This window comes from Ammospiza caudacuta, chromosome 35 (assembly GCF_027887145.1).
Source record: "Ammospiza caudacuta isolate bAmmCau1 chromosome 35, bAmmCau1.pri, whole genome shotgun sequence".
NCBI lineage: Eukaryota > Metazoa > Chordata > Aves > Passeriformes > Passerellidae > Ammospiza > Ammospiza caudacuta.
Window position 1 is genome coordinate 761,540 of NC_080627.1, and position 25,115 is coordinate 786,654.

The 25,115-nt window shown below is 51.6% G+C and overlaps 1 protein-coding gene, 1 non-coding gene and 1 pseudogene across 2 annotated transcripts in view; 2 read left to right on the forward strand and 1 right to left on the reverse strand.

Annotated features, from left to right (window-relative positions):
• The window catches only part of LOC131570466 (zinc finger protein 850-like), a 748,589-nt gene that overhangs the window by 17,615 nt on the left and 705,859 nt on the right, over positions 1 to 25,115 (forward strand). The gene's annotated exons all lie outside the window — the stretch shown is intronic.
• Positions 626 to 708, forward strand: LOC131570544 (small nucleolar RNA SNORD45). Its single transcript, XR_009275888.1, has one exon. It is a non-coding gene; the product is annotated as a small nucleolar RNA SNORD45 (small nucleolar RNA).
• LOC131570525 (zinc finger protein 239-like) overlaps positions 16,142 to 25,115 on the reverse strand; it is a 31,611-nt pseudogene continuing 22,637 nt past the window's right edge.

Sequence of the window (25,115 nt, forward strand, 5' to 3'; positions counted from 1 at the left end):
GGCCCGGGGCTGGTGCAGGGCCGGGCAGATCCGCGGTGCCCGAGCGGGGCCGAGCATGGCCGGGCAGATCCGCCGTGCCCGATCGGGCCGAGCATGGCCGGGCAGATCCGCGGGGCCGGACATGGCTGGGCAGATCCGCGGTGCCCGAGCGGGGCCGGACATGGCCGGGCAGATCCGCAGTGCCGGAGCGGGGCTGGTGCAGGGCCGGGCAGATCCGCGGTGCCTGAGCGGGGCTGCTGCAGGGCCGGGCAGATCCGCGGTACCCGAGCGGGGCCGGTGCAGGGCTGGGCCGATCCGAGGTGCCCCGAGCGGTCGCTGCCCCGAGCGCGGTCCCCGAAGGGCGCTGAGGCCCAGGGCTCCGGGTGGGGCCCTGCGAGGCGGCGGAGGGCCGAGGGCGCTGAGGGCGATGGCGGCGGCGCTGAGCCGGGGCCGCGGGAAGAGCCGGGCCGGGGCGGCTCTGCCCGGGGGGGATTTTGCTGCCAACAGCGGCACCGGCTCCAGCGCCGGGCCAAGGGCTGCTGTGGCGGGGCCCGGCTGCAGCCACAGAGAGCGGCCCTGGGCGCTGGAAACGGCGGCTCCGGGCTGGGAGGGCCCCAGCAGCAGGAGGAGGAGGAGGCGGTGGCCGGGCCCGGGATGAGCGCTGGCATGTATTATCTGAGCGGAGCTGATGTCTCTCACGCTTTAGCTCTAGAATTACTCTGAGGCCCGGCCAGCCCCCGATCCCTCTGGCACTGCAGCTTTTCCCACTGCTGGCGTCGAGTGCTCAGGCCAGGCTGGGACCACTTTGAGGCAAGGGCTCTGAGGCAGAGGGGGAATTTTCCAGAGGAGAAATCCATTTGGATTGAGGTGAAATGTGCATCTGTGAGTTCAGTCTGCAGCTTGTTGTTTAGTCTGACTGTGACTGTGTTCACAGGGGTCCAAGGAGGAGGGAAGAGACAAGGATCTGACTCCATGTTTCAGGAGGCTTGATTTATTATTTTATGACATATATTAAAACTATACTAAAAGAACAGAAGAAAGGATTTCATCAGAAGGCTAGCTAAGAATAGCAAAAGAAGGAATGATAACAAAGGTTTGTGGCTTGGACTCTGCCCCAGCTGACTGTGATTGGCCATTAATTAGAAACATCCACATGAGACCAGTCACATATCCACCTGTTGTGTTCCACAGCAGCAGATAATCAATGTTTACATTTTGTTCCTGAGGCCTCTAAGCTTCTCAGGAGGAAAAATCCTAAGGAAAGGATTTTCCATAAAAGATGTCTGTGACACTTATGCATAGTAAACTTTTTTCCCAAAGAAGTTTCCATATTCCAAGACCTGTTTAGCATGGGTCCTCCTCAGTTCCACCTTTTTAGGGCATGTGTATTCCTTGGTTGTGGTTTTGGTTCTTTCTTATCATCTTCAGTTTTGGCCGCTGCCCACACTGCCTTCAGAGGATGAGTGCTGATAGCTGGCACATCTGTACCAGGTGTCTTCATCCCATGTTCATTGGATGTTATCCCATCCAAGCAGACACTGTAACACAAGCACACTTATATCAACTACATCACTATTATGTCTAAGCTTATAATTAACAACAGAAATAAAAACTGTATCTTTATAACAAAGTTATTTTAACAGCACCCATATAAAATCCATGTTAACATTTGCACAAAGCCAATATTGCAATCTCTATCTATAGCAGGCCAAGGGCTGGGCACCCCTCGGCGGCTCCGGCCTGGCAGAATTTTGGGGGTCCCGGTGTTTGGTGCCGGCAGAGCACCAGCGCTGGGCCAGGGGTGCGGGGAACCCTCCCTGGGTTGGGGATGGGGTCGGGCTGCCCGGGGCAGGCGCTGCAGCGTCAGCCCGGAGCCACGGGGGGATGGCCCGGGCCCGGCAGGCTGGGGGCTGGCACAGCGGAGAGGGGGCCCTGGAGCTGGGGGAGCCTCTGAAGCCTGCGCTGTCGGACACCCCAATAAGGGGGAGCCCAGGAGCCCGGAGATGGTGGCACCATGGACAAGGGACACCCGTGGTGTGAAGAATGCATATTTTATGATTGGCTCTTTGCAAATATTAAAACAAATATTATGTGTTATGTTAGAATGTTATGCTGTATTGATTTTTTAATTGATTTTTTAAGTGTGTTAAATATAGTTTAGGTTATAACATAATGTTAAAATAGAAACTGTGTATGTGAGGTATTTTTTAAAGAAAGGAATGAGGTACTCGCAGCAAGATGGCAGCCACAGGACACCTAAATCTTTCAGAGAAAGAGAATTTATTGCTCTCTTATCAGAAGAAACTAACTTCTTCCCGCCTCCCTCAGGCTTGAAGATGCCGTCAGGATTCAGAGGAAGAAGCTGACACTGACCAGACAGAATCCTGTGTTTGAATGGAATTTATGCATCATGTATGAGGTGTGTGAATATGCAACAGGTTATTGTTTTTAAGAGTTAATCCTCGGTTAATGTATGTCCTTTTTTGGGCTTATGCTGCCCAGAAAAAGGTACCTGGACGTCTATTACTCTTTGCTTTTGTTGTCTCATATTGTCCTAAATCCTAATTGTCCAAATTACTAATGCTCTAATTATATTACTATTTTTATAACCATTTTATTACTATTAAACTTTGAGAATTTTAAAAACAAGTGATTGGCGTTTTTCACCCTTGGGTACCCTGGGTGCTGAAACGGGGACCCTGCACAGGCAGCACCCCTGGGCCCCCCTCTGACTCACCTGGGGAGCCCAGGGAGGAACCTCTGGGGTTGCCCCAGCAGCCCAGAGAGAGGGGACACCAATACACACTGGGGCTGCAGGAGCCCAGACAGGAGGGAGCCCCTGAACTGCAAAGTAGGGAGACCAGAGAGGGGAACTCCTTGGTGGGTGTTTTTTTTGCTGAATTTTGGTGGTTTGGGTTTTTTTGAGGGTGGCTGAATCCTGATGGTGTGGAGGTTTTTATGGACATCAGACACCTGGTGAATTCTAGAGATGGACTCAGGCAGGAGGAACAGCCAGTCCCCAAAATCCCACTCTTGGCATCCCTCATCCCCCTCTGCAGTCCTCCCTCTAACATCTTTAAGCCTCTGGGAAGAGCCCAAAGGGATGGAAGTGCCTAAAATGCTACTGAAGTGCCTGAGCTGCTCTCACCTGTGGATGTTCCTGTCCACAGACCTCTCCTGGTCAGTGCCACGGGGGGCTGGGAAGGAGTTTAGGGGATCCTGAGAGGATTGGAAGGGGTTTTGGTGGCTCTTGGCTCCATTTGTGGAGCTGGGAAGGGGTTAAGGGGGCTCTGGAGGGGTCTGTGGGAGAGTTTTGGGAGTTCTGGAAGGGCTGTGTGGCTTGGAGAGAACTTGGGTGGGTCTTGGCAGAGGTGGGAAAGAGTTTTGATGGATCTTGGGGCCATTTCTGTTGCACAGAGTGGTTTGGGGTGTGGGGGGCAGCAGGGATCTGTGGGGTGGTTTGATGGAGCTGGAGTGGCTGTGGGGCTGGGAGGGGGTTTTAGGGCAGTCGTGACCCCCCAGACCCCCAGAGCTGCCCCCAGACCCTGCCCACAAGGTGCTGCTGGGGGACAGGGGCTCCATGGAGAGGTTTGTGTTCCTGGCACCCTGGGAGTCCCCCGGGGCCGTGTGTGACCCCTGCATGCCGGTGTCACCCCCTTGTCCTCCCCTCAGGGCTCCTGCCCCAGCTCTGCTGCCCCAGAGGGAATTTGGGGAGGGGGCAGAGGGGGTGAGCAGCCCCTGCTGGGGGATGGCCCCAGCCCAGCCCCTTTGTTCAGCACCGAGCTGGGCTGGGGCCGCAGGAGGAAGAGGCCAATGGGAAGCAGATCCTGCAGCTGGGACAGGGCTTGGGGTCAGGGCAAGGTCCTGCCCTGCACACCTGGCTCAGGTGTGACCCTGCCCCAGCAAGGGAGCAGGACATTCCCATCCCCACGGATCAGGGCTGGGAGCAGCACTTGGAGCTCAGATGTGGAAATACTGGGAGCGACTGGGAGCTCACTGAGAGGGTGAATTATCCCCCCTTCCCCTTCTGAGGCCGCCCTGCCAGCTGAGAAATGCTCCTTGGGCCTTGGCCTTGGCCAACAGCCCCTGGGCTCAGCTCCTCTGCAGCTCATCACAAACACTGTCTGCTCCAGGCACTGCTGCTGCCCAGCCAGCTCCTGGTTCCTTTAGCAGCAGCCCTGGGAACTGTTTTTGTTCCCTCAGTGGCACAAGATCCCTGTTCTCACCCTGCCAAAGAAAGCTGTTGGTGCCAAGGGCAGCCAGGATGAACCATTGCTGGGACTGAAGCCCCTCTCTTGGGGCCCTGCTCCAAAAGGAGCCCTTGGAGCTCTCCTGGGCCAGCGACTCCCTCTGAGTGGGGCCTCTCCCAGCCGGGAACTCTCCCGTTTGCTGCACTCCGGGATCCTGAACAACCACAGAGCCTGGGCCGATCCCCCCACTCCTCCAGGCTCAATCCTTTGCCCTTTGCTGGGGAGATGCCAAAGGATCCCCAGTGAGCATTGCCTGCCCTCAGGGGAATTGCTCACAGGTGCCTTGCACTGACTCTGTGTCTGTGTGCACACAGGAGTGCCTGTGCTGGGGAAATGTGGCAGAAATGCTGCTCTCTGAGGGGTTTGAGTGCCTTGGATAGCTGAGCCAGTCAGGCTTGTAGGTAAGGTTAAATCACAAGCTATAAGTGAAGTTAAATGCTGCTAAGAGTAGTTCTTAGTTACTAAGTTGTTACCTTTAATATAAGTTATAAGCTAAGTTAATATTGTAAAGTGTTTTTCCTCTGTTAAATTGCAAAGTCATACGTTTAAGTTAGGTTAAATGCTGTTACACTCTGCTCTTATGCTAAATTGTGAACTTGAAGGTATCAGTTAACATTAAGGTCCAAGTTAAGTTTGAGCTCTGTTAAGCTTTTAGGCTGTATTCCTTTTATCCTTGCCCTCACTGTCTTTGTGTCACACACACAGGGACAGTTCTCAGTTCATTTCTGGTTTGATTACCTGGACTCTGTTTGGTTTTGTTGTTGCTTTGTTTCCCTGGTGTGCCTGAAGTGTCCAGTCAGCAGAGTGACTCTTGCCAAGGAACTCTGTGCTGCTGTCCCTTAATATTAAATCTGGTTTTTGCTGCTCCCTTGCTGGGGATTTTTTCAGCGCTCTCAAGCCCTTGTTCGTAACAGAGTGAAGGAGCCCTGGCTCAGGCTCTGGCCCTGGGGGACACGGGGACGCTGCCGGGGAGTCCCTGTCCCCCTGTGCCACCCCCAGGGCCCCGGCCCCCCGTCCCCGTGTCAGGCTCTGGGGTCGATCTCGTGGAACATCCTCTGGAGGAGGCTGCGGGGCCGGGGGACCCGGGGGGACCCGGGGGGACAGGGGACCCCGGTGTGCATGAGCAGGGTTGGACTGCTCTGGGGGGAACTGTGAGGGTGGCTGGGGCAGAGTGACCTCCCCAGGGACCTCACACAGCCCCTGTGATGTCACACAACCCCTGCGATGTCACACTGACCCTATGACGTCACACAGACCATGTGATGTCACACAGCCATCTCTGTGATGTCACACTGCACCTGTGATGTCACACAGCCTCCTGCTATGTCACAGAGCCAATTCTATGTCACCTTGTGATGTCATACAGCAGTGCTGTGACATCACAGAAGACCAATGACACAAAGTCACCCTGTGATGTCACAATCTGTTCTCTGATGTCACAGCCTGCTCTATGATGTCACACAGCCACAACCCACTCTCTGATGCCACAGAGCCACCCTCTATGATGGCAGACTCTGCTCTATAGCCTCATATCCTGCTCTGTGATGTCACAGCTAGCTCTGTGATGCCACAACCCCCTCAGTGATGTCACAGAACCCTCAAGAACTCAGTTCTATTGAAACACTGAAGTTTCTTGGACTTTAAACAGATCCCTGTGAGGGACACAACTGAGAAAGTGTCCCCAGGTTCCAGCTAGAGCAGAACACTGGAGGCAGTGATGACAGGTGGGGACAAACAAGGCAAAGGTGTCTCTGGTGCTGAGCGCACCTGGATGTGTTTGAGGAATGCAAAGGGCCAAGGCCTGAGCCCCAGCCCCTGGCCAGGCAGATCCTGTCCCTCCCTCCTTGCTCAAGGCTCTTCCCGGGATGGGCACTGGCATGTGGGGATGTGCAATGCCAGGGGCAGGAGCATGGGGTGGCCCCTGCCAGGCTGCTGAGCAGGGACAAGGAGGCAATGAGGCCCCAGGCCTGCAAGGGTCACTTGTCTCCTCCTGGCCCCAGGACCAGCAGCCATGGCCAAAGTGCTGCCCAAGTTGGCTCTGGCAGGGCTGTCTTGCAGCTGCTGCCCATCCCTGTGCCCTGTGCAGCCCAGGCTGTCCCACGGAGTCCCTGCCCTGCGCCTCTGTCCCTGCAGGCTGTCGGCATCCCCGGCTGCCCCACCTGGCTGGGCCCTTCCTTTGCTGACAGCTCTGCCTGGCCACTGCATGGTGTTTGGATTGATTGATCAATTAGATCAAAGCTGTATTGGACTGTCTGAAAGGGGATGAGTTTCTTAATAAGTACAGTATGGTATGATATAATGTAGTAGAATAAAGCGATGGATCAGCCTTCTGCAATCATGGAGTCAATGCTAATTATTACCTGGCTGGGAGCCTGCAACAACAGGCAAATACTGCAGTACTGATAAACAGAGGTACAGCCAGGGGAGGGAGGCAGGTGGAAAAGGCTTTGTGCTGTCCCTGCTCTGAGGGGATCCTCAGCACGGCCCTGAAGATCTGCACATAGGAGAAAACAATGAACACAAAACAACCAAATACCAAAGACTAAGCACAATGAGCCCAAGTTCCCTGAGGCTGGAGTGTGAGCAGGAGAGCTTGGGGATCTGGGGGATTTCACAAAAGAACTGGCCCAGGGCATTGCCATGACATAGGGGCAGGGAAAATGTATTGGCCGTGTGCATGAGAGCATTGAGAAAGGCACTGGCCCAGGCAGCTGCTGCCATGTGGGCACAAGCTCTGCTGCCCAGGGGGCAGAGGGTCCTGTGGTGCAGGGCTTGGCAGATGGACACAGAGCTGTCGGACCACATGAGGGTCAGAAATGAAAGCTCTGCTGTGATAAAGAACAAAAAGAAAAAGAGCTGAGCAGCACATCCTGAGTAGGAGATGGTGCTGGTGTCCCAGAGGGAATTGTGCATGGCTTTGGGGACAGTGGTGCAGATGGAGCCCAGGTCAGTGAGGGCCAGGTTGAGCAGGAAGAAGAACATGGGCGTGTGCAGGTGGCGGCCGCAGGCTACGGCGCTGATGATGAGGCCGTTGCCCAGGAGGGCAGCCAGGGAGATGCCCAGCAAGAGGCAGAAGTGCAGGAGCTGCAGCTGCCGCGTCTGCCAATGGCAGCAGGAGGAAGTGGCTGATGGAGCTGCTGTTGGACATTTGCTGTGGCTGCACTTGGGCACCTGTTCATGGAGAAAGGGACAGTGAAGGGTTAGAGGAGATACCGGTAACCAAAATCAAAGCAATTTCTCATACACCCTCCTTTGTAACACACAGAGACATGCTCTTGTGTTGAAGAGTTCTGATGTTTTCTTTTTAAGCTCTTTCCATGTACTTCCTGGTATTCTTGGATATCAGAAACCCTCAGCATTTCTGCTGCCCTCTGGTAGAACAGAGTGATTTCCCTGAGGCAAGATAATGAGTGGAGACTGGGGGCAGATGATCTGTCACTTCATTCTGTTTGCAGTTCCTCTGGGCTTTCACTTTTCTGAGGTGGAGGATATTCACAGTCCCACGTTTCTCTTAAAAACCCCCAGGCACTGCTGAGAGCAGATGGATCCATCACAGCCCAGCTCCAAATTTGTAGCCAAGGACTCACATTGCTCATTTCACCAACCCAGCAGCATTTTCAGTGTCACAAACCTCTGCCTTTCCCCATGGATCTTATCACTCAGAGATGCTCTAGGACAGGTTTGCATGCTGGGTTGAAGCTCCCAGCCTGGACTAAAATCTCAGAGGGACTTCCAAGTGTCCTTATGATGGCATTGGATGAAGGGAGATGCAGCTCCTTCCCTGGCTGCACTGCCAGCATTGCCCAGAGCCGGGCACTGGGGACAGCGTCACCCTGAGCCAGCGGTGCCCCCTCCAGAGCCCCCAGGGCTGGGCAGCTGCTCCCAGCCCTGTGCTCTGCAGAGGGAACTGGGCCCGGGGCTGCAGAGCTGCCCCATGGCTCTGCTGCAGCTCTGCCTGCCCAGGAGGGGCTGCACACCTTGGAGCCCCGGCCCTGAGGGCAGAGGCTTGGCTGGGGCACAGGAAGGAGGGGGCTTGTTCAGAGGGAGGGGCTACACTGGAGGGAATCCTGTGGACATCTCTCAACTCTCCCTGCCACAGCATTGCTGGGTTTTGTTTTCTCTCATTGCCTGATCTTCTCTCTGCTTGCTGGAGATTTTCCTCCTGCAGGGGTTTCCCTGTGCCTCATCTCTCCCTGCCAGCCCTCACAGACCCCAAATCTCTGTGCACTCTCCCTGGCCCTACAGAACCCTGCCTGTTTGCAGGGCACTGGCTGGGGGCAGGTTCTGTTTGCAGCTTGGAGAAAGAACAGCTCAGACTGAGCCTGATGACTCCAGCAAGGGTGCTGCTGCTGCTGACCATAGGCAGAGTGGCTGAAGGCACATCAGGGATCTCCTGTGAACCTATTGATCACTGAAAGGAACAGTTCAGATGTCTCAGGCACTTGTAAAAATTCATAATTGTCCTTTAATATTTATTCCCCCCTCCATGTCATTCTCCAGTATTAGGAATCTGAAGACAAAGTCTTAGGAAATGTCCTCATTTTTATCAAAATCCTTGTCTTGGAAATATTCTGGGACTGATCAGAAGCCGTCAGCATATCAGAGCTTCATGAGCATTTCACCTCCCCTGCACCAGAAATACCCAGAGTTGTACTCATAGAGTCTGTAGACATTGGGATGTTCCAGCTGTAGGAAATCACTCCAGGAGCTGCAGCTGCATTGTCCTGCAGCCAGAGGTTCCTGTGCCAAGGCTGGCAGTGATTCTGCCCCAGACACTTCTCAGCCCCTTCCCAGCCCTGCCTGATTGAAACTCTCTGTGCCTCTGTGCTGTGCCCGGGATGGCTGCAGGCAGTGCCCCAGCCCTGCTGGGCTGTGCACAGGAGCTGCTCCTGGGCAGAGCTGTCTCTCTGCAGCGCTGTCCTTGCCAGGAGCTGCCTCTGGGCCAGGAGCCCAGCCCCGCTCAGCAGCACAGACACAGCACAAAGACTATAATGAGCCTCTGGGGTTTTGTGCTGAGGCCCTGAACATCAGTCCCTGAGAGGGAGCTGAAGAAACTTCTCCAGAACTCCGAGTCAGAATCCAACTGCAAAGTTTCTTTGACTTTTAATGGCTCTCACTGAGGGACATGACTGAGAAAGTGTCCCCAGGCCCCAGGCAGAGCAGAGAACTGGAGGCACTGATGACAGCTGGGGACAAAGAGAAGCCAAGTCTTGCTGCCCAGGGGCACAGCAGGGTCTGTGCCACCAAGGGCTGTGAGGAGACACCTTGTCCTGAGGCACTGGGGCCTCCTGGCACAGCCCCATCCAGGCTGGGCACTGTCAGCCCCTTGTCCTGCCCTCAGCATCCCCCCCTAGCCCACATCCCAGCGGCCTCAAGGATCTGCTGGAAGGAGTCCCTGGGGAGCCTTGCTCAGCAATGGCGCTGGGGGCTCCTGAATGCTCCCTGCAGGGACTGCAGGATTTTCAAAGGACTTTGGGTTTTGCTTTGGCCTTGCAGTCTCTGAGAGCTTTGTGCAATCATGGCCTCCAATTATCTGCTGTAATTAGTCCATGGAGAGGCTTTGTCAGTAACAACCCTCAGTGGGGCTCATTAATGCTTCAAGGTACTTCAGTTATTTTAAGGTACTTGGTGTTTCCCTTTTGATAGAGACTCTGTGAGAGATTTGTGCAATCATGGCCTCAGTTACCTGCTTTAACGAGTCCCTTGAGAGCTTTGTATTGACACTCAGTGGAACTCTTTAATACTCGGAGGTAATAATGGTTTTTAAGGTGCTTTGGAATTTCCTTTCCTCAATGAGGCTTCTGAGAGGTTTTTGTGCCATCTGGCCTCCAATTCTCTCCTCCAAGGAGTCATGAGGACCATGTTTGGGGAGGGACCTCAGTGGGACTCATTCATGCTTTGAGACACTCTGGGGTTTTCTTCTGTCTTTGACTCCTGGAAAGGTTTGTGCAATCTCCTCTCAGACCTTGAGATTCAAGGGCTCAGCTCAAAATGCACCATGGGGCTCATTAGAATCAAGCAAGTCCTGACAAACCATGGCTTTGCCTTGATTTCCCTCTACTGTAGTGTAGTTCACTAGGAAGTTTTTTTTCTATTGTTATGGAGAAATATTTCAAAGAGCTTCTAATAAATCCACATTCCTGTTTTAAGGGTGTATGGTTCTATTTAGAGAAGAAATGATAGCAGCCTTCTGTGACTGATATTGACCCAGGGACTTTCCTAAGTAGCTCTGGCCTGCTCTGAGAAGCTGTGTCTTGAGATCTGACACAGTGTGGAGAGCCTTGCTCCACATTTCTAAACCCCATCCTGTCTCTTCTCACTCACCTGGCATCAGCTTAGCATGGAGAACTGGCTGCTCTCAGGCAAAGAGGTTTTTTATTCTTTTCTTTTAGCGCTCTAAAACTCCTAAGCTCCCTGTTGAAAACAGACACCCTCCTCAAGTGTGTGCCAAGCCCAAGCTGCCACCAAGACCCCTCCAGACCTGCCCTGGGCCAGCTGTGAGGATGTGTGGAGGCCCAGAGGCCTAGCATCAGAATCTCAATCCCCCAGACATGGAGGACTGGTTCTAGATAAGAGGAATAGGCTTTCAGGTTAGGGTGAGATGCTTTCTTCTCATATTGATCTTTGCAGACACATGCTGATTTATGTTACATTAGGTTACCCCATTGGCCCGTTGGCCTAATTACCCTAGTTCAACTCCTATTGCCCACGTTTGTTTGGCCCTAAAATGTTCTCTCTCTGTCCCTCCATTTGCCCTAGTTTGCTGTATTCCTCCACCCTTGTTTCCTATTGGCTGACCTGAGATCTGACCCCTCCTCTGCACCATTTTCCCCCATATCCATTGGACCCTCACCCTCAGCTCCACCCTCACTACTCCATATAAGACCCTGATCCCTCCGCCTACGCCCTGTCTTCGTCCATGGACCCTGTTCAGCTGTGTAGCCTGTTCCTGTACCCATAAACCCAGTTTGCTGGAGATCATATGAAGACCCATCCTGCTCATTCTGTCAGCTTTCTAAGGTAGCAGTGAGGTTTGGGCTTATGAGTGCTGGACGCTCCAAGGGCCTCAGTAGTGCCATGATGCTACACATGGCGTCCGAAGAGGAACCAGATTCCTTGAGGTCCCTGTGAGTGTCTCCAGCAGTGATCCTGCCAGCCAGACGTCACTGGAAGCTGTCCCCCTTCGTGTCAGCCACAACACTGAAGTGAGAGTCCAGTTTTATCTAATCTCACTAAAGAAGAAGTTGACAATCCCCTCAACATCTATGGGACCTGCTTCTCTGACAGCCCCATAAGCCCCACTTTGGCTGGAGATTGTGCCTGTGAGACTGAGAGTGAGTGACTGAGTGGCAAAGAGCTCCCAGGGGTTTGAGCTTCTGATTTTCTGTTCCTGTGGGTGGGCATTCCCTCTTCCACTAGGGGCAGCTATGGGAAATACTCATTCCCAAGCTGAAAAGGATGTTATTGTTAAGTTTTGGAAAGTTTTAAATTTAGAGGGGAGTTAATTTTCTGAAGGAAGTTTAAAAGGTATTGTTCATGGTTATTTGAGGAGCTTCCTGATATCTCTGTTGATTCTATCTTATCAGTTATCGTTTTGGGATGCTGTTGGGGATAAGCTTTATATTTTACAAATACAAGGGGTTTTAAAAGTTGAGAAATTTTATCTGTTGTTTCATTCAATTTATAGGATCATTTAATGAATTCATGGTTCCAAACCTTTGCCCTGGTTTATTCAAACCACCCTTCACATTCCCGAACCCAGGTTCCCTGAGAACAGGATGGGAGATGGAGCCCGCCTTTTGGCACAGACAAGCCATCTGTTGTCTGCCATCTCCCCTCCTTTTCTGTCCTCTCCTCAGGGTGGTAGTGGCCATGCTGCCTTGAGATATTCCCTCACCCACATTCCTTCATTCCCTAGTTCTAATCCTCCTTCCTATAAATCACAAGATGGCAATACTCCTGTTAGAGAGGCCGCCATTTTTGATTCCCTCCCACCTTCATCCCCATTTCCCGCCTTTGCTCCAGGTGCCTCCTCTGTGTCGGGTCTCACCTTAATGTTGAATTCCACTGTCGCATTAGTCCCTTCCCTATCAGCAGAAAGGTTCTCCCCAATGCAGGCTGCACCTCTGCACTTCCAGGCCCCTTCTCCAGTCCAGCCTCTTCCAGTTCCCACATCATTGGAACCGGACATGGGACCAACTAGAAGGAAGCCATTTTGGCTACCAAAGGCCTTCAACGCCAGGCATTGCCGGTCAGCAGAAAAGCCTGCGCCTCTGCCAGCAGACCTGCCTCCTCCACAGAGGAAAAGAGTGATAGATTATCTGAGAGTGAGGATGAGCCCAAGGATTCTTGGCAGAGGAAGCGGAGAAAAGCTGCAAAGGAGGGGGACTGGGAGGTGGTATCCAAGATTCAGGTGGCACCTGTGCAGTGTAAGCTGGGGCCAAAACGTAAATGGGAATCCATAGGGAATAGATTCCCATTTAGGTTTTGGCCCCTGGAAATCCATAGGGAATAGATTCCCATTTAGGTTTTGGCCCCTGGGAATCCATAGGGAATAGATTCCCATTTAGGTTTTGGCCCCTGCTTATACTGCACAGGTGCGACCTGAATCTTGGATTCCCTACCTCCATAGGGAAATGAAGGACTTAGTAAAGCTGCCAAGGATTATGGGAGGGGTTCTCCCTATTTTAACAATTTGCTGGACGTGCCATTTACTACCCACACAATGGTGCCACAAAATTTAAAATGGTGTATGAAAATTATATTGTCATCTGATGAATTTATTTTCTGGAAAGGAGTTTGGATAAATAAAGTTCATGAGTTGCCAAAAGGTTATGTTGAGGAAGAAGGGCGACAACACCTCACAATGGACCACATTACCAGGGAAGGAGACTATACTAGACTGCAGTATCAGGCTGAAGTCATCCCCCAGTCAATACTGGAAGATCTCAAAGGCGCTGCACGGTCCACCCTCCTCCAAACACCTGATGCTTCTACACCCCACACTGACTTCACTTACATTCACCCGGGCTCGGATGAGAGCTATATCAAGATCATAAAGCACCTTATGAAAGCCCTGGAAAAACAGGTAGATGATCAAAAGGTCCAGGATTATCTTATTAGCAAATTAGCTTTCTGTAATGCCAGTATTGACTGCAGAAAGGTTCTTCACAGCCTCCCCCTTGACCCTGAGCCAACCATTGCTCAGATGGTTGATGCTTGCATTTGCCAGGCGATCTCAGACTGTGACTCCAGCCTAGCCAAGGCTACCAGCCAGGTTGCAATTTAAATGCCAGTTGCAGCAAACGTGCTTCCCCACAATACAGAATGTAATAAAGGCAGTGGAAACTGTTATAACTGCAGGAAAACTGGACATGTAGCAAAAGACTATGAATACAAGAATATTGTTCTGGTTTTTTACCCAGCCCTCAGTCCCACAGCCATTACCCAAACTGTTCTTGAAGCCAACAGCACTACCAGCCCTCAGGAAACTCCCAGCAGAGCATGAAATGACACCAAATATGAAGTTCTTCTGTCTCACCCTTCCATTGGTGAGAGATGTCCTAGGTTACAATATAAAGATGTATTCTATTCCCATCCTCAAGAGCTGTTGAAACAGGAGGGGCATTGTTTTATTCCTTATCTCCGGTTAATAGGCCCAATGCCTTTCTGCATGACTCAGAGATGATGCCCTCCAGGAGCCATTTCCTTATAATGGACCCACCTCATGACTCATAGAATGATATCAGCCCATTGTGAGATACTCCACCCAGGGGGGAAGAGCTAAGCATGCCCCCCTGGATATTATCTGGGGTTTGGGACAAAACAAGCTGCCTTTCCACCAGGAAAGGCTCTGGATTCCCCAGAGCAACAACTGCCATTTCCACTGGATTTTCAGAGGTAGGCTACACCCTACTACAGGATCGCTGCTCCAGCATAACCACATCTGCCACTCCAGGAGGACTGCAGCCACCATTCCAACTGGACTGCTACCAACACCCTGACCAACAGAGTGACAGGCTATATTCTGACTTTATTGGTGTTTTTTATTTTGTATTATTGCATTATTTTTTTCCTAATAAATTGTATTTCTGACTTTGAGTCTCTCTCTGGTTTTGTTTTCAAATCAGAGCAAATGGAAAAGCCTGAGTGGGCTTCCTGAAAAACAAACCCACGTCAGAAACCACCTGCTCAGTCCAGGCTGCCTGGAATGATGTCACCCTTCTACAAGGGACAGTGTGAGCATAAATGATCTCTGGGAGCAGAATTTTCTGAGTCTTGCAGCTGAATTCTGTGTCCCTGTCCTTTCCCTGGATCTGTGTTGCAGATGAAGCTACTGGTGCCATCCTCACCTTTTACCTCTCTCTTGAATGCAAACAGATGTTCCCAGGTGTATTAAGCACGATTTTTCAAAGTTGCTACAAAACTTTTGTGTTCCTCATGGAATGAAGGGGCCATTTTGACACTGAGGAGGTGACGTGGAAGCAAGGAGTCAGTTGTGACCCATGGAACCAAGGGGCCATGGTGACACAGCAGGGCCACGTGGATCCAGTGGTCCATTGATACACTGTGGATCCAAGGAGACAATGGAGACACCCCCAGAACCTCATGGAACCAAAGAGTCCATGGTGACCCAGCAGGGCTGCATGGAGCCAATGGTCCATGGTGGCACTGCCCATCCAAGAAGGCCATTGTGACCATGAAGAACTTCATGACACCAAATATCCATGGTGACACAGCTGGGCATCATGGGAACCAAGGAACGTCTGTTTGCGGTATGGAAACTCATGGAACCAGGAGCCGTTGTGGCACTGCAGAACCAACAGAGCTTCTGGACCTTGTCCCCTGGCCCTGCAGAGCTCCTTGGGAGGCACAGCAGGAGTAGCACCCTGGGAGCCTCAGAATGCCCCTCTGGGATCCATGGCACACACTCCCAGGGGCAGGAATTCCAGTTCCCAGGCAGGAAAACATGTTCCTGCCCTGGAAGGCAAAGCTCCTAAGAAGGAGAAAAAGGCCAAGTGGAGCAAGATCTTACAGTGACATTTCACTGCCAGCCTTCATAGCTTCGCCCGTGGTTGTTGTAGCTCCTGGAGTGGGAATTAAATCAGAGCAGGATCTTTGGTGGGAGCTGCCCATGGTCAAGAGAGACACTGAGAGAGAAACAGAGCAGGCAAAGAAAGGAAGGAGAGAAAGAAGGGCACAAACACAATCAGCTGCGAAGGTGGCACTCTGAAAAACAAACTGGAACTGACAAAAAATGAATGGGACAGAAGTCAGTAATTCTGAAAGTTTTATTTACTATCAAAATACAGGCCACACATCCAACCCCACACAATCCCAATCCCACAGCCTCAAATTTGGATGCCACTTCTCCCAATCTCCTTCCAACCCCATCTCACCCTGGACATTGTGGAATCAAGTAGATTTGTCATGGGACTGAGTTTTTCTTAGGTGGGAATAAGGCATTTTGACATGGATTGGTCAATTTTGGGGTAAAATGGAGGTGTTTTCAATGGGATTGAATCGTTTTGAGGTGACAGACCAATCTATCTGGAATTCTGGAGTGCAAATATATGGAGAACACTTGCTGAAATCCCCCAAGAACCCACAAATCCTACAGAACAAATGTTCACAAACCATAAATTCCACCTTAAATACCTGTTGAATGGCGGGACTTTAGACATCCTTGATCAATTACTTTCATTTTAGTCCTATTTCAGGTGTTTTTAAGTGATAAAGACAAATCAGAAGAAAATTAGGGCCAAAAGGATACCCAGCCAGGTGTCCTCCCAACATGGATCACTGGGAATGTGGGTCACCAGTGTTCTGACCAATGTGGGTCCTCCCATGGGGATGAAGCTGCACCAGTGCACAAAGCTCCTCCTGCAGTTGGAGCACACGCAGGGCTTCCCTTACCGGTGCCTGCGTTGGTGTCGGATCAAGGTAGAGCTGTGTGAGAAGCTGTTCCCACACTGGGGACACTCGTAGGGCCTCTCCCCGGTGTGGATGCGCTGGTGAATGATGAGGTGGGAGTTGCGTTGGAATCCCTTCCCGCAGTCAGGGCAGCGGAAGGGCCTCTCCTCAGTGTGAATCTGCTCATGCAGGATGAGATGGGAGCTGATCCGAAATCTCTTCCCACACTGGGGACACTTGTAGGGCCTCTCCCCAGTGTGGATGCGTTGGTGCCTGATGAGTTCTGAGCTGCAGCTGAAGCCCTTCCCACATTCCTCACACTCGTAGGGCCATGGCCCGGTGTGGATCATCTGGTGGCGGATCAGGGTGCTGCTCTGGCTGAAGCTCTTCCCACACTCCAAGCACTTGTAGGGCTTCTCCCCATCGTGAAGCTGCTCATGCACCACCAGCTCCGAGCCCTGGCTGAAGCTCTGTCCACCTTCCTGGCCCAGGGTGGGTCTTTCCTCCTCAGAGCACCCTGGGCTGGGTTTGGAGCCCCTCCTCCTGAGGGATCTCCAGGGCTTTTCCTCTCTGTTAGATTCTTGTGCCATGGAGCTGCTCAAAACAGCCTCTTCCATGAGGTTCTGCTGTGGGGATTTGTCCTTCCAGGTCTCCATCCTCAGCTCCTGCTCTGGGGGAGGAAGGACAAAGAGAGGATGAGATGTGCCTCTGTACCAGAGGGAAGGGGAAGGAGATCTCCCCAGTGCTTCCCCGGCAGGACGGCATTGGCAGTGCGGTTGTCCTGCAGCCGGGGGCCATGCTGGGCTGGGTGATGGAGCAGGAGAGAGGGAGAACGGGGCACTGACTTCCTCCTCATCCGCCTGGGTATCCTGGGGCATTGTCTCAGTATAAATAGACAGGTGTCTGCTAAGGAAGGCAGGAGCCTCCCTTGAAATGGAAAATGTAAACAACTTCCTTCTGAACTGTTATAATTTTGAAATTATAGGGCTCTAAGGCAACAGATATGGGAATGGAATAACAGTTATTTAGCAGGAAAATTAAAATATAAACGCAATAGTACAAAGAAAAAATACTGACAGATTGAGAATACGACCTGACACCGTATGGGTTACGGTGGCAGTGGCAGTCCCAATAAACGGTGGCTGCAGTCCTCCTGCAGTGACAGGTGTGGCTCTGTTGAAGCAGGGATCCTGTAGAACAGTGGGGTTTTCCTCTGAAGATCCAGTGGTGGTGGTGTTGGGCCTGGTCTTCCTCTGGGAATCCAGTGGAAAAGGCTGACTCTGGTCTTCCAGCCCTCTGATTATATCCAGGTAGGAATGCTTGGCTCCTCCCTTCTGGGCGGAGATTCTCACAATGGGATGATGGAATTTTATCAGTCATGCAGTGGCACTCAATGGCCCATTAATAGAAGATATCTCCTGGGAGGGAGAATGGGTTGTGGAAGAGATAAAGAAAACTGCTCAATTAACAGAAGATAACTGCCACATCAGATAGGAATAGAATACAACCCCATATCCAACCTAAGACAGCTGGGAAATGCTTTGCAGTATTCTCTGTCTGTGTGTCTGTGTTCATGTGCATTTTACACTCAAAGTCCCCCAAATTTCCAAGAGGTTTTCCCTGGGGTGTTGTCTTGTCCCTGTGTCCCTCTGCACCTCCCTGTGTCACTCTGTCACTGTCACCTCCACACATCTCTGAGCCCACTGGCACCTCCCAGGTTTGCACTGAATCCCTCCCTCCTGCCCTCCAGCACCAGCATTGCCCATGGCAGGGAGCTCAGAGCAGGAGCAGCCAGGCCAGGGCTAATGCCAGGATCAGGAGCACCTGGCAGAGGCAGGAGGAATCCCCCATTCCAGGGGGTGCAAGGGGGGCACCCATGTCCCCTCTCAGCCCTAGGGCTACACACCAGGGAGGAGATGCCTCAACTGCCTCAGCTGAATTGCTTCCCTCAGCCCTTGGCCTGGGAAGTCTCTTGCTGGAGCACAACCTCTAGAGAAGAGTTCCCACAAGGAAGAGAAAATAAAGGAATTGTTTCTTCCCTTTCTCTCATCACTGCCCCTTGTGCTGATTTTCTTGTCATCTCTTGGCAAAACCAACAAAAAAGCATCTGGAATGAGGTGTTTCCTAGAGTCAGTTCCTAAATAGGACCAAAGGAAGGTTTTCTGCCACGGAAAAAGTGACAAATGTGGGATTTGTTCAGACAGTTGAAAACATGACAGTTTCTAAGCACTGGAAATCCAGAGACTATAAAAACCAGAGTTTGCAGTTGTAATGGTCCATTGTCCTCCCTCTTCCCACTGCTGATTTCTCACATCCCAACTCCAGAGGAGCAGATTATGGAAAGAAGACCTGCAAGGACTGTTGGAGGCCTAATCCCAGAGACTGGAAGAAAGAGGGAAATCAGGAAAAGATTTCCAGTTGTTTTCTTATCATATTGACCACAAATAGCTCTGCAGTCCATATGCAATATCCAGATGAAGAGGCACATTCCTGGTTTTTAATGCCAAATTGCAGTGCTTTGGAACATCTTTCTGGATGAGAACAAACCACAGGCCAATAATTGACCCACTTCAGTTCCCTAATCGGAAATCATTCAACTTCTACCAAGATGTGTTTCTCTGCAGGTGTCCCAGATTGCAAGGCAAGATGGATTTTATTTGCCATCTGTATGGCAGTTTTCCTTATCTCTTCCACAACCACTCCTCCCTCCTGGGGGGACATCTGCTGGTAACAGGCTATTGAATGTCACTGCATGGCTGGTAAGAACTACAGCATCCCATTGGGAGATGCTCCGCCCAGAGGGAACAGCTAAGCATTCTAGCCAGATAGAATCTGGAGATTCTGGAATAGCAGCACAGCTTCTCCCCTGGATTTCCCAGAGGAACAGCAGCTGCCTCTTCTTCCACTGGATCCTCAGAGAAAGACTACACCCTTTTCTACAGGAGCCCTGCTCCAACAGAACCACAACTGACACTCCAGGACCACTGCAGCCACATTTCCAGTTGGATTGCTATCAACAGGGTGTCAGGTTGTGTTGTGACTCTGCCATAGTTGTTTTAGTTTACTGCATTGTTTATTTTATCCTTTTAGTTTCTTCCCTATGAAATAACTGTTATTTCCTGCTCCCATATTTTTTGCCTGAGAGCCCCTTAATTTAAAATTTGTAGCAATCTGGAGGCAGGGAGGTTTACATACTCCATTTCATGGGAGGCTCCTGCTTTCCTTAGTAGACTCCTGTCTTTCCAAACCAAGACAGCAGGACAGAAGGCACTTTGATTCCTTTTGTCCCAAATTTCTCCTGAGTTCATGACTTCACATGAACTGGAATGGTCCCAACAGCACAAAAGCAGCCACAATGAGCAGGATCAAATCCCCAGGTCACCATTAAATGCACTCGATCCATGCCTTGCACAGCCCAGCAGCAATTCCTGCCTCTGCCCCCAGCTCTGGCTCAGCCTGAGGGGCATCGCTCTGGTGTGTGTGGGGCTGGCTCCTGCAGGACACAGCGCTGGGAGCCGCTCTGTGTCCCGCAGCTTAGGCATCTCAGGCGCTGCTCCACAGCTGCGGGGCTGTGCCACCACTGTTCCATGGCTGTGCCACCACCATTCCATGGCTGTAGCTCCTGTGCCACCACTGTTCCATGGCTGTAGCTCCTGTGCCACCACTGTTCCATGGCTGTAGCTCCTGTGCCACCACCATTCCATGGCTGTAGCTCCTGTGCCACCACTGTTCCATGGCTGTAGCTCCTGTGCCACCACTGTTCCGCCTTTTCCATGCTCACTCAACTGCTGCTCAAAAGCTCTGCTGTGCTGTTTCAGCACGGTTCCTCAGCTCCTCCACCACTGCTCCTCTGCTGCTCCAACACTGCTCATCTACCACTGTTCCACTGCTCCTTCTCTGCTCCTCCCCTGCACTCCTGCTGTTCCACAGCTGCTGCTTTTGTTCTAGTGCTGCTGCCACAGCTGCAGTGTCATAGAGAGGGGAACGTTTGGGCAGCAACCGCTGTGGTGTCACAGAGACTGGGACAACGGGACTGCCACAGCTGTGGTGTCACAGACAGGGGAATGTTGGGGTGGCTGCTGCTGTGGTGTCATAAAAAGGAACACTGGGTCTGCCAGTGCAGTGTTGTCATAGAGAGGAGAACACTGGGGCTTCCACTGCTGTAGTGTCACAGAGAGGGGAATGTTGGGGCTGCCATCCTTGCGGGCTCAAAGACAGGGTAATCTTGGGGCTGCCACCGCTGTGGTGCCACAAAGAAGTCAATGTGGGGAATGCCAATGCAGTGGGATCACAGAGAGGGGAATGTTGGGGGAGTCACTGCTGTGGTGTCACAGACAGGAGAGTATTTGGCGCTGCCACCTCTATCGTGTCACAGAGAGGAAAATGCTGGGGTTGCAATTGCTTTGGTGTCATAGACAGGGGGACATTGGTATTGCCACTGCTGTCATGTCACCGAGAGGGGAACACGGAGGTTTCCACCATTGGGGTGTCACTGACAGGGAAACACTGGGGCTGCAAATGTTGAGGAGTCACAGAGAGGGGAATGTTGGAAGTGCCATTGTGTTGCTGCCATAGAGAGCAGAACTTTGGCTGGCCACCTCTGCAGTGTCATAGAGAGCAGAACTTTGGGGCTGCCAACACTGTGGTATCACAGACAGGGGAAGGCTGGGGCAGCCACTGGTGTGGTGTCAGAGAGAGAGGGACGTGGGGCTTCCACAGCTGCAGTGTCACAAGACAAGGAGGGGAAAGCTGGGGCATTCACTAGGTCTCCACCAAGGCTAACAGTGAAAGCAGGATTCTGGCGCAGGCAGCAGGGAGAGCAGATGCTGTGCTGGGTGAGCGAGGGAAGAGGATGAGTGCAGAAGGCACAGCCCACCAGGAGGCCACCAGGCAGAGCTGTGGAGCCTCCCCAGGTGAGGGTAAGCTGCCCGGGGTGTGCCCTGCTGCCCCCAAGGACTGTGCTGCCACCCTTGGCAGAGGTGCTTGCCCAGCAGGATGTGCCCTGGTCACCCGGGGCTGTGCGGCTGCCACGGGTGAGAGGGCGCTGTCAGCTGAGTGTGCTGTCCCCAGGCTCAGTGCTTCAGGTGCCCCGAGCAGCCTGGCTGTGTTAAATGAGCACCCTGCAGCCCCTCTGTGCCCTGCCATGGCTGCCAAGGCACCTGAAAGCACTGGCTGCTGTGCAGCTGTGCCCTCTGCTGCCCCTTGTTCTGCCCTGCTGGCAGAAACTGCCACAACTGCCCAAGAGCAGCGCGGGTTGTCAATGGAGCGCGCTGCTGCTGATCCAGAGGGTGGAGAGATGTCATGCTGCAGAGTCACATTGAACAGGCACTCTGCCACTCTGCTGTGCCCTGCTGCCACAGCTGGAACCCCAGAAGCAGCACTTGGTAGCAGCAGGGAGGCGCTTTGCCCCTGCAGCCGCTGCAAGGCACCCAGCTGCCACCACTGTGAGATGCCTTGCTCCTGCAGGACAGTGCCTGGCCATGGAGCGGGGTTTGCTGTCCCTCCACCAGGCCTGTCATACCAGCTGAGATCTCAGAAGCAGTGCCTGGCCCCTGTGAGATTCCAGCTCCTCTGTGCCATGTGGCTGCCCCTGTAGCCATCTCTGCCTGCAGTGGAACCACCTCTCTGTGCTTTGCTGTGACTGAAAGCGCCCCTACAGCTGTGCCCAGCCACGGTGAGACAGTGCTGGGCCCTGGCGGGAGAGCACCCTGGCACAGTAAGGGGGTGCCTGGCTGAGGAGCCATTCCTGGCTGCTATGGAGCTGCCTGTGCCTGTTGCCAAGCTGTACCTGGCTGCTGTGAGACTCCCAGCTGCTGTGGAACACCTGGCTACCATCAAGCCGTATCTGTTGCTCCATGTCCTGCTGTCAACTGCTGTGAAAAGGCGTTGGCTGAGCGGTTCACACGGGAGAGGTCACCAGGGGGGTTCCCTGGGCCTGTGCCCCACCTGGGCTGGCACCCAGCAGCCAGCTTAGAACTGGTGCAAACCAGGGGAATCCGACTGTTTAATTAAAACAAAGCATCACAAAGGCCTGAGGTGGGTGTTGATGCAATGTGATTTCTGCCCAGTGCTCTGAATGTCAAAGTGAAGAAATTCAATGAAATGCAGGCAAATGGCAGGAGCGACTATGACTCTCCTAAGGCAGTTTTTGAGAGTATAGTTACAAACTGGGCATTGGTGCAGAGATTGCACTTCCTCGTGGTCCTGTTGGATACCCTGTGTAATGTAACCCAGTCAATCTCTGTCCCAGCACAGAGGCAGTGGGGATGGCAAGTTCAACATCCTCCTGTTGAAATTTCATCCTCCTGAAACAAATTTACAGTAAGAGCTGTGTGGCTCTTTGCCCAAAACCTGGCTCCAGAGTATTGGGATTTAATTCCAACATCACACTGCAACATCAGAGTTTGAAAGTGGGCAAAAGATTGCTACGTCCTTGGGGGTCCACTATCATTCTTATTCTACCTCTCCTAAAATTGTGGCAAATTTACTATCCATATCCATAAAATGGGGAACCACTTCAAAACCAAACCTCTAAATGTGACTAGGTAGCCTTGGTGTCCCAGGGTTTTAAAGTGGACAATTTGTCTCAATTTTGTAAGGGAAATTTGATGTCTTTATTTTCTAAAAAGCAGGTAGACCTCTTGTCTAAAAACTGGGTAGACCTAATGCCGAAAAGTTCACCATCAGAACCCCCCATTTTGGCAGACCATGGATTGGCTACGCTGGTGAGCTTGGGGTTTTATAGATCAGAGTTTTTAGTGAATAACTTTGAATGTGTTCATTTTCCCACAAGCTGGGAGGGTTTGAGCAGGCTGCCTGAAGTCTATGAACAGCTTGCACCACGGCCAAGTGTGGGACTGAAGATCTGCCTTCTGAGGAACTGTGAATCATTTGTGCTTGACAACGGGAAGAGAAACAGCAATTGTGAGACGGAGGGCACACCAGAAACATCATCTGCTGAGCAAGAGAACAACACCAAACTGGCGACATCCCCAGCTCAGACAGAGAACTGCAGGGAACAGACACTGGAAGACATCCTTACTGTGACTGTTCCTGATAAAAAATCCACCTTGTCCTTGCTGTGGTACCCAGGTGAACTGTGTGTTGGGCTTGATTGAACATCTGAGGCTAACCCATGGGAAAAGGAGGGTTTGCTTTAAGTGTGCTCAATGTGAAAAAGAGTAATTATCATAGTATTATTTGTAACTTTCCTAAATGCAGGGGAACAGCAGAAATGGCTCCAGGCAGGGAGTGGATATGTGAAGAATGCAGCATGGACTTCAAGATGAAAATTGTTCTGGGACAACACAAAAGATTGGCACATTTATTGATTAGAAATCAGGAAAGGGTTGCTTTCCCACCCAAAAGAGACTTACAACCAAGGAGCCCACAAAAGATGCTTGACTAAAGAGGAGGAAGAACTACTGATAAGATTGGAGGCTCAGTTTGAGGGGAACAAGAACATCAATAAACTCATTGCAGGACACACATCCCAAGCAAAACAGCTAAACAAAGCAAGGACAAAAGGAGATTGCTGCCCAAGAAACCAGCTGAGGATGTAGATAAAGAAACAGGGATGAGTCATCAAACCAGGAGACCACATGAGGGCCTGAGAACGGACTTGGACAAAGATCTTGGGAGGAGTCAGATGCTTGGGGGAGTAGCTGCTGGAAGGAAAACAGATCCCAAGATGAGTCACCACCCCGATAAGGATAACAACAGCTGGGAAACAGCAAGTGACAGAGGGAGAGGCAGCTGCAGACCTATTATCTCAGAACCCTCAGTTAATGGTATCAGCTGGGACAATTAACACCTTCCCACAGGCATTCAAGCACTTCCTAGATGGCCAGGAGATGCAATCAACAGTCAATCAATCAGCACAGCAATGCTTCTGATGCTTTGAATCAATCAGCCAGATAAGAATAGCAACCAGAGATAAGGGAAAAATGGGGACCCAGGAAAAAGGAACAATAGGACCTTTTCAAAAATGGATGAAAAGAAGAGCAGTTAAGAAAGGTAATTTTCTTTTCATCCAGGACCTGTTCCAATTAGATAGGGGAAAACTTGCTAAAATTATCCTGAATGACACAGTGTTTGTCCTGTGAAATCATACCCAACGAACATTTTTCAGTTTTAAAAGCCATATGAGAACACTTGATAGCCTTGGGAACTTCCAAACTAATGGGAAAGCTGACAATGGTGCTTTCAGAGAATTAATTACAGCAAAAGAAATTGAGAAAAATGGGCAGGAGATGAGCAAAAACTCAGCTCCCAGTTTGGGATAACTCTAAGAGACATCAAGAAGATGGACCCAGAGAACTTCTGGACCACGGAGATCTTCAGCTTATGGTTAACATCAGGAAAAATCCCAGACATGGTGAGGGGTTGCAGGACTGTTTTGATTCCTAAGTCAACCAAACCAGAGTGCCTAAAGGAAATTAACAACTGAAGACCCATCCAGATCCGATCTTGCTAAGACTGTTCTCCAGCATTTTAACAGCCACACTGACCAAGGCTTGCCCCCTCAACCCAAGGCCAAGAGGCTTTATAAGAGCAGTGGGATGCTCTGAAAACCTGAAACTCCTGCAAATCATAATTTGGTCGACAGAAGGAGAACACAAACCCCTGGGTGTTGTATTTGTGGACATCACCAAGGCTTTTGACACCGTAAGCCAGCAGCACTATCTACATGCCCTACAGGAAAGGGAAGCAGATCCCCACATCATCAATTTGGTGAGCAAATTGATGTGTGAGCACTAATTTGTGTGAGCAAATCCATGTGCCTGCTCCCATATTTTTGCCTGAGAGCCCCCTTAATATAAAATTTATAGTAATTCAGAGGGGTGGGGAGGGTTTACATTCTCCATTTCAGGGGAGCCTCCTGCCTTCCTTAGCAAACTCCTGTCTTTCCAAACCCAGACAGATTTTGGCGCCCAACGTGAGGTTTGAGGGCACAGAAACAAAAAAAGGGAA